The sequence below is a fragment of the Tyto alba genome, unplaced genomic scaffold, assembly GCF_018691265.1.
Source record: "Tyto alba isolate M040663 unplaced genomic scaffold, T.alba_DEE_v4.0 Super-Scaffold_1000006, whole genome shotgun sequence".
Lineage (NCBI taxonomy): Eukaryota > Metazoa > Chordata > Aves > Strigiformes > Tytonidae > Tyto > Tyto alba.
In genome coordinates, this window is record NW_024881272.1 from 8,574,952 (window position 1) to 8,589,673 (window position 14,722).

Sequence of the window (14,722 nt, forward strand, 5' to 3'; positions counted from 1 at the left end):
CTTAATCGTCTTTCATTCAGCTGCCTGAGAGGGCTCACTTCCCACGTAGTCCCACCCAGAACTGCAGAGGGTTCGTTCATTTGGAGCAGGTTTGGCTACAGGCTGTGAAGGCACCCCCCCAGCTGGAGCTCACAGCCTCCCCGGGGCACGCGTGCCCAGCCCGGCGTGGTGACCTGGGGCAGGGCAGCCTCCGGCCTTTACCTGAGAAACTGCTGGCTCTGGGTTGGATAATCTTCCCTTAGTTAGCATCCCAGTGCAGGGGAGCTGTAGCCACACCAGGGAGCTGAGCCAGTCAGCCGCATCAGGGGTAACTGCTGCTTGAGACGCAGTGGGAGGTGCTGGGCCAGCCAGTTCTGCATCTCACAAGGGTCCCCCACTCATGGCTCGAAGAGACGGTGGTCTCCTTTGCAAAGGGTGAAGGTGCAACAGTTCCCTCTTTGCAAAGTGCTGCAAGGCTGCGGGTAGGAGGGGTGCGAGCAGGGCTGCAGGCTTGCATCCCTCTGCCCTTCACCTTTCAGTGCTGCACGTCCTGGGTGATGAAGACAGCTAACCAAGGAACCAGTTCTCCTGGATCACTGGTTCTGCACCCCTGGAAACACTCAAAGTGAAGCTGGATGTCTAGGCCAGGACTCGCCACACTTCAGCTGCTGGTGTCTGTGGAGTTAAGATGTTTTTAGTGGCATCAGTTCCCACAGCTGTCCCCCACACGCAAAGCCCACCTACGTCAGGGTGCCTTTGGTGACGCTGGGGTCAGAGCTGCCACAGCAATGCCACGGGTGAAGCATCGTACCTGTGGCTGGGAGAGGTAGGAAGGCACAGCAGGGGCAGGAGGGGGGCCGGAAAATTGATCTTGAGACAGGGCTGGGCTCCCGTGGGATGGTGTGGGACCTCTGCTATGGGGGCACTGGTTACGGGGCGGGGGAAAAGACTGGGCAGCCCCCTCCCCATTTTCCATCAGAGCAGCTGAGCCACCCCCGGGGCACAGACAGGAGAAGGGCTTAAGGACCGCATCTTGGGCTCTGGGACAGATCACAGCTCCCCAGGATGGTGACAGGGAGTCCTGGGCTCCGGCACTGAGATCGGCTCCGGATTTTTGGGCTCCGGGGCTCTAGGAATGGCCGCAGCCCCCGGGGGTGGGGATGGAGACGGGGGGGTTCTGGGCTCTGATGTCGCTCTCAGGTCCCAGGAATGGGGGCGAGTGTCCCGCAGTCAGGGACCGGTCGCAGCCCCCAGCGACCCGGGGACGGGATCCCGGAGGACGGGTTGCTCTCGGGTGCCAGAAACGGGGACGGGGGATCCCCGGCCGCAGGATGGCGGGGGTCCGGGGAGACCGGCGCTGCGGGCAGAGCGGCGAGCCCCGGCGGAGGCGGCGGGGGGGGGGGAAGGGTCCCAGCCCCCGCCCCCGCCCGGCGGCGGCCGGTCCCCCCCCCGCAGCGTGGCGAGGCGGAGGGGCCGGCCCCCCCCTCCCCGCCGCCCCGCCCCGCCCCGCCGCCCGCCCCCAGCGCGCCTCCCGCGGGCGGCGGAGCGCGGCGCGGGGCCGCGGGGCCGGCGGCGGGGCGGTGCGCCGGGGCGAGCGGCGGCGGGGCGGCCCGCAGCCCCCGACGGCAGCGGCGGCGGCGGGGCTGAGCGGCGGGCGGCCGGGGCTCCGCGGCCCCCCGGGGAGCGGGGAGCAGCCGCCCGCCCGCCCGGCGCCGCACCCGGCACACGGATTTACGGCGCGGACTGCAGCCTCTGGAGCGGGCCCCCGCAGGTAAGGCACCGGCGGCGGCACCGGGGTTCCCCCGCCGCCTCCGCGGCGTAGCCCCGAGCATCCCCCCCCCGCCGCTACCCCCCACCCTTTGCCTTAGCGCCTCGCCGGGCTCCGGACGCGGCACAAGTTTCCCCCGTTGTGGTCCCACCGGGCACCGTCTCGCCTCGCATCCCCCCGCCCCCCCCCCCCCCCCTCCCCGCGCCGCTCCGCTGTCGGATGCTGCAGGGATGGGGCTGCCCTGGGCTGCGCCCACCCCCCCGCCCCTTCTCCGCCCGCCGTTCGCCCTCCCCGCCGTGCCCCCGCACCCCCGAGCCCCCCCGGCGGGGGAGCGGCAGCGCTTGGGGTCCCGCTCGGGCAGCGTCGCGCACCGGCCGGCTGCAGAGAGGGGGAGGGACCGGGGGGGCTGCGGCCAACGCGCCCCTCAGCAGGAGGAGGAGGAGGAGGAGGAGGAGGAGGAGGAGGAGGGTCGGCGGCCAGGTCGCGGTGGGGGCGGGCGAGCCGGCTGCTGGGGCTGATGCGGGAGAAGCCTCTGTTGCTTTTGGACCAAACTTGGCTGAGGGAAACCTGACCTCAGCCCCGGAGCCCCGGGGTGGGACTCGTGGGACAGGGGTGTCCCCGAAGGGCATGCCCGGAGCCTCCCTCTGTTAGGGGTGCTCGGTGTCTCACCTCGGCGGGGGGATGTCCCGGGCTCAGGGATGCTCTCGGGCTAGGCCTCAGCCAGAGGATGCGAGAGCCGCATTCGGTCTCCGTCCTCCCCCGGGGGGGACGTGAACTCCTTCCAGCCCTCCTCGCAGCAGGGCTGAGTGCCGGGGGGCTCGCCTCGCGGGCTGGGGACCCTCCCGGTCTCCGCATTGGAAAGCCTTCGCCTTTGCAGTCAGTCTCTGAAAGCGGGCGTGGGAGAGGTGGAAGAGTCCATGGGAAAGGTGGCTCAGCCCCGGGGGTCACCGCACGCCCCAGGGCACGGGGAGAGGGGGGTCGGCCTCCCCTGAGGATGCTGAATGGGTTCTGAGTGGGACCTTCACCTCTCCGACCCCACTAGCAGAGGCGCTGCCCACTCACAGACCTGATGTGCACGGGAGGACATGGGTGCTGCTGGGGGTCCTGCTTCGCTGGCGCTGCTGGGTGTGGATTTTACCCAGGGGGAGGGGAGGGGCACTTTTCCTGTGCCTGGAAGATCCCCGTTTGCAGCCTGTTCCCCCTTTTCCTGCACGGTGGCAGACTGTCGCCATCGGTCAGGCAGATGGGCTGTGCAGCTGAGCCGTGACTGGCCGTGGGCGTGGGGTATCGCTCCGCCGGAGCCCGTGGGGAAGTTGTGCTCAGCCTGGTTCATCGCCCGAGGAGCCTGATCTGATGCTCCTGAGCTGGAGGGGGGTCAGATTCAGAGTCCTCACTTTGGACATACAACTGCCACACTGCTCGTCGGGCAGCAGGGCAGCTGCCACGAGGGTTTAGATGTCCCATGGTGGTTTATGCCAGGAATCTGGATGCCTCTTCTCTTCTCTGTGAGCTGCCTTCACCTGGGCCTGTTGTAATGCCCAGTCCCGGTACCATACCATCCTTTCCACACCTCCCAAACTTGCTGAGCCCCAACGGGTCCTGTTTAGCTCCTTAATTTGCCAGCGCTGACGCTGTGCCAGGCTGCATTCAGGCTGTGGGATGTCCACTCCTTGGCTGCACGTCACGGGTGGCCCTTGCCTTCTCCCCCGAGTGCCTATTGGGTGCAGAGGGTACCTGGGGTTCATCTGTAAGGATGGATGTGAGTCCAGGAGTCTGATCACTGTGTGCAAAATCCTCCTCCAGAAATCCCTTTCTCCTGAGCGTCACCAACATAAGATGAAATAAGCGCAGATCCTGCAGTTTTAGGGCTCTCTACAGGTTTTGCTGCAACCAGCAGTAGACTGGGCTGAATATAAAATGGGTTTTTCTCTGTTTCCCAATGCAAAGCTCTTGCCGTCAGAATGAAAACAGATGTTTGGCTGCCTGTTTAAGCCAGTTTTACAGAAAACTGCCTCTGGTTAAGACACTAGCAGTACTAGGATCTCCAGCCCCATCCCGTTTACCTCCGTGGCTTCAAAGGCTGCCTTGAGCGTAACTGCTCTTAAACTCCCCTGGACCTGGCAGAGCCTGGGTTGCTGCCAGAGAGGTATCCCCCTGCTCCCTTTCAAAAATAATAAGGGAAATAAATACAAAACACCGTGCAAATGCTGAAGGAGGGCTTCAGAGCGGTGAGCTGAGGAAGCGAGAGTGGCTTGGCACAGCGTCACGGGCTGGAGCTCTAGTCTGGAGCCCTGTCCCTGCCACCGCGTCCCCGTGTCCCCATCCGGCTCCGGGCACCCTGCAGTGCGCTGCAGGCACTCCGAGGAGCTCTTCAAAGGAAACCCAGGGGAGGATCTGGGCCCTAGCTCCTCTGCCGCCTTGCCATGCGTGGAAAGGCGGCGGCAGCAGTGGGATATCCCCCAGGAGCACCGTGTACACATACCGACCTGAGAGACAGCCCTGCGTGTTCAGTTGTTTAGCACATAGATCCAGAGAGAGAGAGAGAGTTTTTCTATGCTTGTTTTTATGCTTTATCAAATGGATAGATTGCTGCTGATATTTTGCTACGGGCCACCTAAAAGCACAGCCCGTGCGCTCTGGTGGAGCTCAACATCTTGCTGGTTTTCTTGTAGCTGCTCAGACCGTAACGCTGCCCAGGGGCGGTGGCGGGAGGGGGGTGCAGGGCCTGACACAGGCTCAGGGTGTCCCCCTTTGTGCACAGGGGTACAAAAGAAGCTTGTGCTGGCCCCGAGAACCACGGCAGGGCTCTGCTGAATCACAGCTACCTGGGAGCTCCCTCTGCCTTCGCAGGTTGCTGCTGGTGCTCTGGCAAGTAGCTCCGTGTGTAAATGGGGATTTCTTCAAAACTTCTGGGAGGAGCAGCTGGCAATGGAATAGCTCTGGGGCAAAAATGTGTGTGTGTGTGAACTCCAGACCAAACGGGAGTGGGAAAACATCCAGAGTTACGGAACTAATGCAAATGGAGTTGGCTTTCATCTCTCCCTGCAGCATCCTTTGTGGAAGGCATTTGCATTTCCCCAAAGTCAGTATTTCCCTACCTGTCCCTCAAGCAAATCCAGAGCTATAAAGCAGAGGAAAGCCTTTTCAGAAGGTGATGGGTGGCTCTCTAGATGTGGAGAGAGGTGAACTCAAAATATTTCAGAAGGAAAGCTCTTATTTTAAGGTAGCGGCTCTGGACACGGCAGAGAATTGCACCCACAGACTGTGGTGTGCCCCACTGTCGAGCGCAGGGATGGGGACCATTCTGGGGCTCCTGCCAGGCCACCACATGTGGGTGACCCATCCAGGAGAGGGACGGGGGGGCTCACACATGCTCGTGACCTCCCCCTAGCACAACTCCGGGATGCTGCCAGGACGTGCTCCGGCTCGGAGCGGCCCAGCATCACCCCGTTTAGGTGTGCTGGGAGACCCCCGTGGCTCCCATCCTACAGCCGCCTGCCCTGGGGTGTCCAGGTGTCCTCTCCCCCCTGCCCCCCCAGTGGTGCGGGGGGGCTGCTGGGGCTGGGGTCTGCGAACAGCTCCAGGGTGGACTGCTGCCATTTCGAGGGAAGCCTCCAGCTCAGCACAGACACAAACAAAACAGGATTTCATGAGCACTCCAGCAATAGCTATTAGCTATGCTAAAAGGATTAACAGCTCTGCAGGACTCATCAAGTGTTTAGAACATAACTCAAGCATCAAAGACGGCTCTTATAGGCTCACATTTTTCACATCAAGTAACTCTGAAAATTCCTATCCAACTTAATTAAAACATCCACTAGGCTTGTTAAAAGCAAAAAAAAAAAACCAAACCACAAAACAAAGGCCTTTTCTCGTTACGCACCAAGCCATCTTGAAGAGCCGAGTTTACAGAAAAGTATGCAGACTTCTTTGTTAAAGAATCACCTTTGTGAAAGTCTCCTCCTATCCCCAGACCACTGTGGCTGATTAATCTCAAGCTCTCCAAAAAGGAAATAAATGTTTTTTCCTTTTTTTTTTTTTTCCTGACTAGGGACCACAGAAGAAAGATGAAAAAGTGAGAAGAGCTTTGTAGAGAAAGTTAGATAAGAGGGTGGGGGAGTGTCAAAACCAGGCCTATAATAGGAAACAAGCCACTGAAGTGCTGGTGAAAGTACCTTTCATCTTGAAGGCTCCAAAGTGCTGTGCAGTGCATGAATACACTCATAAGCTGGAATATAATTGACAACAACCAGCATCGTGAGCTGAAGTCACCACCTTTGCTGGCAGCAGAGTCACCACAGGCAGCTCGCCGGCTCACTCGCCATCGGTCCCTGGCTGCTGCTCTGCTTGCTGGATTTGTCACTGGTGGTGTGAGCTGGCTCGGCCGAGCTGTTCTTCAAGACCCCAGGCCAAAGTTTTAGATGCCACACTTGTGTGACACGTACATGAGGACACGTGGTCCTGAGCTGGCCCAGCACGGCTGAGGTGTGATGGTGCTAACCAGCCCCTTCCCAAGCCCCTTCCCTCGCATGCTTGGTCACCATTATCTCCCTATTTAATTCTTCCCTGAGATGTGCCCAGTCCTGGTGACATTGGGTCGTCTCTAGGCTTCAGCATATATCCTCCCTGACAGCTCTCACCCTCCTCTGTCTGCCTCAGAGACCTCAGTTATTTTAAGTGCCCTAAGATAGGCTCCTTCCGTAAGAGGTGTAAGTAGGGTGGTGTCACTGGAGCCATGGGTGTGTTAAACACCGTATTTAAACGTAGTAAATGCTTTTTTGACATCCACAGAGACCTTGAACATTTTAGGATTTCATCCTATTATGTTTTTTTTGCTGGTTTTGATCAACAATGAATTAACATCCCCCCAAAAAAGGATTAAATAGCTCCTTTCTTTCCTCCTGCTTACGGGTGAGTTTGATTTCTTCCTCTTCACACTGCCCTGTGTGGTCAGAGCGTGCCTGGAAAGTCAGTGCAGAGCTGCTCCTGCTGCATCTTCCCGAGAAGATTTGCAACGCACCTTGCCTCTTTTCTCCCCCCTCGGCCATTTTCCCTCGGCAGATTGTGGGGCTTGAGCAAACAGCCTCCGGCCCCTGGGGACCCTCTGGGCTGCCCCTGGGGACCCACCGTGCTCCGGCGCTGGGGACAGCAAGCTGCAGTCATGCAGGGCTGGTGGCATGGGAAGGTGTGTGAGCACAGACTTTACACCCATGCACTCAGGGCACGGTTGGGATGTGAAATGCAGGAATTAGGAGGTAGACAGGGTTTTTACATCAAGTGTTTATAGCACCTTCCTCACTCAGTGTCTAGACATAGCTATAAATGAGGGAGAGGGCTATTACCTAGGAATAAAACTACTGAAACCAGCCCTGGAAAGCTTGTCACTGTATTTCCAAGGAACTGGGAGATTCCTTATGATTAATGTAACAATATCGAAGGCTATAAACTCACCACAGTTGGTTACTGAGTCAGGGGACACACTTACAATGTACCTGCCACTTGCAGCTTAGACTAAGCGTTAACTACGGCCTCTTATCAGCCCTTGGCCATTCCAAGGGCTGCTGCTTGCTTACAGGTCATGGGTTCAGCTCAACTGACTCCACCAACCGCCATGGGCTAATAAAACAGCCCAGCGATCGCCGAGGTACCATGTCCCATTGCAGCGTGGACCAGCGGTGGCGTGGAGGAGAGGAGAGGCCGTGAGCAGAGCCCGGGCTGTGTAGCTCGCTGGGAAACTCTGCCTTCACGCCTGCTGACTTCAGGCAGGGCAGGCAGGAGCAGCCCGTGCCACCCGCACTGCTCCGGGCGGTGCCGCGTGTGTGTGCGCGCGGTAGCGGGGCGGGGGGCTGTGCGGATGGGAAATGCCTGGGGTCTGAACCCAGAAACCCGTTCCAGGCCAAGACCATGCTCAGTAAAAAGTGGTGGGAGAAGTTAGACTTCGGGGATCTCATTTTTTTGGATGCAAATTCTTTTTCCTCTGATCTCTGCTTCTATGGTGTCCAGCACAGTGAGGGCTCAGTCTCAGCCTAAGGCTTTGCAATACTGTTATAGCATCAGGAAAAGTAATAATGAAGAGGGTGGACTCCCTGGAAAAAACACCATAAAGCAAACCACTGACATGCTCTTGACAGTGTCCGCAGTGAGAGCACAAAGACATTTCTTCAGCTGAGAGGAACCTACCTACTGTAGGCCTGACTGATGGAGCGGCGTGCCAGGGAATGTCTTTTCTGAGCCCTCAGTCGAAGGGCTGTCATTAGAGGATGAAAAAGGGGATGGAAAGGGTCAGGCAGCGATTGGGACCTGATGGGACCTGCCAGTCCACGGCTGACCTGCCTTCCGAGGGAGGAAGGATGGGAAGGAGCAGCAGTGCGAGTGGTTGGTGCAGGAGGCAGCACGTGGGGAATTTGGGTCAGCACTTTTGTGTCTGCAGGAGAGGCTCCCCAAATTAGATTTCTTCCCCAGATGGTGCACCATGTCCAGGCTTTGCCCCCCCTGGGAGTTTATATGGGCCTCATAAGTACCTAAGATCTATTAAAAGCTGCTCTCATTTAACTCCATAAAGAAGGCTGTTGGGAATACAGCAGTGCTTCTTGGATGTGAGTAAATATTGGCCTTGAATGAAGTCGCTGATAATGGGAGATAAGTTATCAACAGCTGTTTAACCTAATATTACTTCCATACAAGATAACACTGAGCTTTTGCAAGAGGTTAATAACTAGATGCAGAACCCATCACTGCATACAAAGACACCTGACAAAGTGCAGCCTTAATTTTTCCCCTGGAGCTTTATTACAGCTGAAGGAGCACGTAGCAGGGAAGTGTGCTGGTGGGTCAGGCCCGGCTCTGGCAGCAGCCAAAGGAGATGCTGTTGAGCACACAGCTCTTGTGTGGTGACCAGGGGGACAAGCGTGTTTCCCTGTGGGTCTAGCTCCTCCAGATCGGAGGGGCTGGGATGGCATTGTTATATGGTTATATTAGCAGAGCTTTTGCTGCTGCTAGTCAGGCTTGAAGCCCTGTGCTGAGCAATGCCTGCGCTGCACATCTGAGCACAGTGACCACGGAGCAAAGAATGAAGGAAAGTAGGTTTTACCTGGCATTATTACAGATATGTGGGAGGTGGTGTCGAAACACAAAGTGTTGGATCACAGGATCCCCACAAAAGGGCATGCGGCTGATCCTGTATGGGATTTTAGCCCACAGTTATGGGTATATTTTTCACATCGTCCTTGATGGCTACTGGTCTCTGGTATAGCTGTTACAGCCTGCTGTTAGACCTATAATTCCACAGGGTTTTCAGAAAGAAGAGGTTGGCAAGGGCCAGAAACACTCAGGGAGATTGGAAAAGCTCTGCTAGCGAGCAGCGCTTGGCTCTGCCCACACCAGGCTTCTCCACGGAAGGACCTGTCCCCCGGCGTTACCCAGAGCGTAGAGCTGAGGCAGAGGAGGCGCCTCCAGCCACTTCCTCACCGCTGCGATGTGGGACTTCCCACGGCTGTTTTAGTGATGTTACTCTCACTCGATCCCGGTCACGGATGCTGTAGCCTTTCAGCCTTCAGCTTCGCAGCTGAGAGCCGTCTGCTAAGGGAAGGGCTGGGGTGGGATGCGGGGGGAGCGGACCACCGGCTGGCCTGCCCTGCCTGCGGGAGCCACGGGGCACCCCAGTGCTTTCCCTGAGCATCAGGCGGACATGAGGCCACCGGTGTTAATGCCCGGCTGGGACAGACGGCCTTGGTTGTCTCTGAAGGTGCTGATGGGCTCGACCGAGCCCTCGGCAGAGGCTCCTGGCAGGAGCTGGGCAGGCTTTCAGTGCTCCTGGCTCCTAGCCCCTGCTTTATCCAGCAGACCACACTGCTGCTCAGCAAAGCTGGCTGCAGATGCTAGGACGGCAGCTGCAGTCCTATTGATCCCTGTGGGGATGATGATCCCAAATGAAGACCCTTGGGAAATCAGCACAGAATATAAAAATCTGGCTGCGAAGAAGAGGCTCGGACTGTGACAGCTCTGCAGATAAACCCATATGAAAGCCCAGCTGTGCAGAGCATCCACAGAGAGCCTGCTTTGAACGTGGGTTTGATGCTTGAGACGCATAAGGAAATCTTCATCCCTTCCCACGAGCCCATCACACCTTGCCCTTCTCCCAGAGGAAGCATCTGGAAGCGGATCCAGGTCCCTGCACCCATGGAGGGGACAAGGGCTCAGTTCCCCTGGGGCCAAGTGGTTCTTCCTCAGGTTGTGAGCCTGGAGGGAACAAACAGATGAGCACCTTGAAAAAACATGCTCTCTCCAAAACTCCCAAGGTCTCAGGGCTGGGAGGGTCAGGGAAACACTGTGGCCCCCACCATGAAAGAAGTTTCTCCATTTCCCGCCACAGGTAGATGGGGACGTGTGCATTTGCAGGCCTTGCTGCTCTCCTGGCGTTTAAATCTCGCGTATTGAAACAGCTGGGCATAGCGGCTGTGTGCACCTGAAGGCGTTTTGGCCTCGCTCAGGTGGGTAGTAGAATGCTGCTGCACTACCCAGCCTGTTCCGAGCTCTGGGTAGCTGCTTTTGGGCTAGCCCCGTTAAATAGTTCACAGCTTTACCTGCTTAGGCAAGCACATCTCTGGGGTCTTGCTAGTAACTCCAGTTAAGAAGAAAGCTGCTAGTATTAATCCTTGTATGTGGCCGCTTTTTTCCAACTCAAGCATTTCAGCTGAACTCTCCCCCCGCCCCCCCCCGTGCTGTTTGCAAACCACACATTGTGCCAGCGTGCCCTTGCCCTTCCCACACACCAGACCGAGCAAGATAGCAAACAAATTGCAGGTCCCTGGTTGTCCTTAGCAATTAGCAGATAGCTCAGGCTGCCGGCTGCCGCTGAATGGCTTTTCTGTTCCCTGTGGGTTCATTTCTGCAACAGCAGGAGAGATGGGTGATTTAGGTTAGCTTTTCTATAGCCACCCCTGCCCTTGCACATCATTTACATGGTGAGGTTAAAGGGTAGTCTGATAGAAACTTTATTATTAAAGTTCCCGAGTTCTTGCATTATTAAAGTTAGAACAGCCTGGGTTAACCCGTGTGGACTTGTATGCCTGCATTTGAAAAGCACAAGAAATTGCTGTAGATGTGCTGGCAGCACGTAAGCGATTTCCTCATGCTAAGGCTGGGCAAGTTCTGCATCCAAGCAACTGCTCCCCGCTGCAGGCTGTAACCTTGCGATTCTCTTCCAGAGCTGGATTTGAAGCTCCTGCTGCAGTTCACCTCTGTGAGCAAGATCTTGACTGGCAACAGCTTCCCTGGTTTTCTGCATTTCCAGGAGAACCTGCTGTATCGTCGTTCTGCCGATCAACACCTCCCCTTGCCCTGCGCAGGCTGCGTGCCTGCGCTTCAGCTTCCCAATCTGCTGGTACTGCACACCAGTGGTGCTAAGGAAGCTTTCATTGCTGCTACACGTCCTTTTCCTGGGCAGCTTCCACATAATTAATTTACCTGTGAAGCCACTGGCTCCTATTTTAAAGCTTTCTTTTAATCCCCTTGCTCCTATTTTAAAGCTTTCTTTTAATCCCCTTGCAAAATATCCACCTTCTGGCTTGCTCTTGTTTGAATTCCCCTGAAGTATTTTCAATTTTGGTGAACAAGACTGCTGGTTTTCGGTGTGTGGCACAGCAGTGAGCCACCTAGGGCTCCCCAGAAAGGGGAGCCTCTTCCTTCCACTCCTTACTATCCCATCAGCAGTTACTGTAATATAACCACTGGTTTACTCAGTACTTATTTCCTTCAGAGAAATCAAGCTTGTGTTTTCTTCGGTTTCTCCTTTGATTTCTTAGCTTTTCTGTTTTTCCCAGGTTTCTGCAGCTACCCAACTTGTCCCACCTAACAGCCAGCGTAGTTTTTGTACCTCCCTGGCTTGGGGTGGAGGTCATGGTGTGGGCTTAATCAACTCTTAATTAATTCTGTCCTCCTGCATAATGGTGCTTTGGCAGTGAAGCCTCACAGTCCTATGTGGATCTTGCCTCAAATTCATGGGAAGAGAAAAGCGTTGCTTTGAAGTCCTTCTTCACACCCAAGTCTAGCAGGGGGAGTATAGGAAATTTATAGTTGCAGAAGAACTTTGCAAAGTTGCGCTGCGCTCGGTTTCCTTGGCAAAGGCAAAATAAAACCATCCAGGGAAGAGGGAACAAAGACTAGAGGAAAATGCAGCAGATATCAAAGGAGAAAATGCTGAAGGAGAGGGGAGAACTGGTACCCTTGATGTGAATTGGGGGGAATTTATAAACCTGAAGTCAAATAATCATAGAGCTTGGGCAGTTTATGTCACATTATTGGGACTCATTGCTCTTCATTAACCTTCTAGCCACCCGGGTTCAGGTGTCAGCTCAACATCAAACTGCAGCCGATCAAAACTTACTCCATTTGAAAAATTGCTGGAAAATTGGGTTTTCAAGTGATTGAATGTGATTTTATGAGGCACCTGCCTTCCGCAATACTGTTAAATCATTCAAGATCAAAAATCTGAAAACAGATATTTGGGCCTGAAATCCAGGACTGGACTCCAGCCAAAAAGAGCTGAAAAAAATGCTGTTGCATTTATTTGTAAGTGAGGAGTCTGTATTTTTCCTCACAGGCTGCTGGGGTTTTCTTCGCCTTGCCTCCCCAGAGAGGTGGGGCAGGATCCAGGCACTGCCTTGCCCGGAGAGCAACATAGAAAGCAACTTTGGTTATTTCCACAGTGCATAACCTCATTTTTCAGCTATCTCTGCTGAGGATGCTGTCCCTTGGCTCAGTGGGAGAGGAGTGTGCAGGGAGAGAGTAAGAAATATGCCGTCAAGCTGGAAAGTATGGCTGGCTCAAGCAGCTCTGGGATGAGGGTTGTCCATCACAGCTGTGTATTTGGTTGGGAGAAAAAGTGGAAGTATTTGGTTGGGAGAAAATTTGTAGCAGTTGTACAGCGCGGGGTGGCTGACCGCACTTTTGCATTACATTCACAGCAGAACGACCTGCTCGGATCGAGTCGTAGCCAAAATGTATGCAACTAGGCGTGCAGTGCTCTTGTGGCATCCCAGAAACTCGGTGGGACTCTGTAAGTGAACGCTCGCCCGATGTACGCACCGCAGGGAGTTAAGGAGCCCCCCTAAAACTTTCAGCCTGGCCTTGTGCTGCTGCTCGGGGCTGAACAGGGCGAGCTCTGCCTGTCTCCAGTGGCATGGGGGATCCTTTAGTGGCTGTTGCTGTAAAGATTGTAGGGGATCCTGCAGTGGTATCAGCAAGTACAGATGCAACATCCTACCAGTAGCTTCTACTGGTCTTTTGCATCACGTTACCTGGTTTAATATAAAGTGTCTGCAAGCCGTCGCTGAGCAGGAATTCATTGTCAGCCAGCTGTCAAGCTTAATTGGGTTGTCCTGTAAAATATCTTGCATATAAGTAAATCAAAAAGAGTGGGACCCATAAAAGGGCCAGCATGTGGCACATTCATGTTATTTATAGGCTTCTCTGTGGTGCTCATCACCATGGCAGCTACGAAGGTCGATGCTGACAGTTGTAAGGAAATGCCACATATGTTTTAAAAAAGCCACGTGTATGAAATAAAGCGATGCTTATGCGTTCTGGTGGAGCTGGGAGGGAAGGGTGCCATGTCCTTAAGGGAGCCCCCAGACCCACAACAGTGGGATGGGTGAGGAAGGGGACATGGCAGGCGATAGTGGGTCTGCGGGCTGATGGCTTCTGGGGTTGTAGAGCCCACAGCCCCGGTTCTGTGTCCTGCCATCTCCTTGGAAAAGCTGGGAATAAAACCCGACTCCCGTTCTCTGTGTCCCCTGTGCTGGGGCTGGCCCAAAGCTCCATCCTTCCTTCTTCCAGCCTGAGTTTATTCATCGCCAGTTTATCCCCATCTATTCTTGTGACAGCACTGTCCTTTGGCTTACGGCCCTGCTGCGTTTGGCAGTGCTGATGCTGCCTTGCCAGGCTGGTGGGCAGCGTCCGTGCAGGGTGCGCAGCCCATGAAGCGTGGCACGGCACAGCGTGGCACGGCACGCCACGGCACGCCACAGTGGCTCAGCAACCCCAGCCAGGTGCATTCCTGGACTGGCTGGGGCTGCCATCAGCCCCTGCTGAAGTTGAGGCCAAAGGGACAAAAGTACCCACGTGGAGGAGGCTGTAGACCCCTCATCCAGTTCTTCCTCTTGAAGATGAGTCCCTCATTTGCCAGCCTGTTCTTCATACCTTCCTGTTTAATTATACTGAAGCCAGTGGTGATGGCTCACTCCAAGCTTACTTTCTACAGCTGGCTTTTTTATAATGTTTCTTCGACTTAAACAAAAGCAGCATCTCCTCATGTCGGTTCTGTAGTTGGCAGGTAAAAAGCCTGCTCTAGCCACACCCAAGCAGAATTGGTTTGAGCATCTCTGCCTCAGTCTCTGCCTGGAAAGAAGACTCTTGCAAAATGGTATCAGTCCCAGCAGTATTGCTGTCTCCATCAGCATTGCTCCAAAATTACTCCCAGGGAGATGTGTAGCAAACTCTCAACGTGGTCCTTCTATTCCAAAACTACCTGGTCTCTCAGCTGGTACCAATGATCCTAATTCCTCCATATACCTGGTCAGGCTCCTTCTCTCAGGATACGTCTCCCTCTTCCTGCTTGCAACAGGTTGTTTCTTTTCCTTTGGATATCACAGCTCAGTCTTGATCCTAGAAACCTGGGAATTCTAAGCCAGTCCTTCACAGGTCTCTCTCTCCTTGTGAGAAACCCTTTCTATAAAGCCCAGTCTCCCTTCTTCACTAGCTGTGTCTTTTCCACCTTTTGTCAGGAGTTTTTTCTCTAAGGACTGGTGGAGGCCTCTTGAAGAGGACTGTTTCTCAGCAGTGTCCCTGATGCACACAGTGCCTGTCACGTCATCCTGGCTCCTCTGCAGCAGAAATCAAACCGTGTCCGTTTTCCCCTCAGATGGGGATAAGTGGGTGCTTCTTCCCCTCGTGTTTGTGTCCCCTCCACTTGCTCTC

General features: G+C 55.3%; 1 protein-coding gene across 3 annotated transcripts in view; it reads left to right on the forward strand.

Moving 5' to 3' along the window:
- Nucleotides 1-784: 784 nt before the first annotated feature.
- TMEM121 (transmembrane protein 121) overlaps nucleotides 785-14,722 on the forward strand; it is a 37,858-nt gene continuing 23,920 nt past the window's right edge. For 2 of the 3 annotated variants that reach the window (XM_032998678.2, XM_032998680.2), the window contains exon 1: nucleotides 1,622-1,750. The gene's annotated coding sequence lies outside the window, so the exon portion shown is untranslated. Of the gene's footprint in view, nucleotides 806-1,621; nucleotides 1,751-14,722 lie in introns of those variants that run through there. The other variant, XM_032998681.2, reaches the window with a different exon arrangement.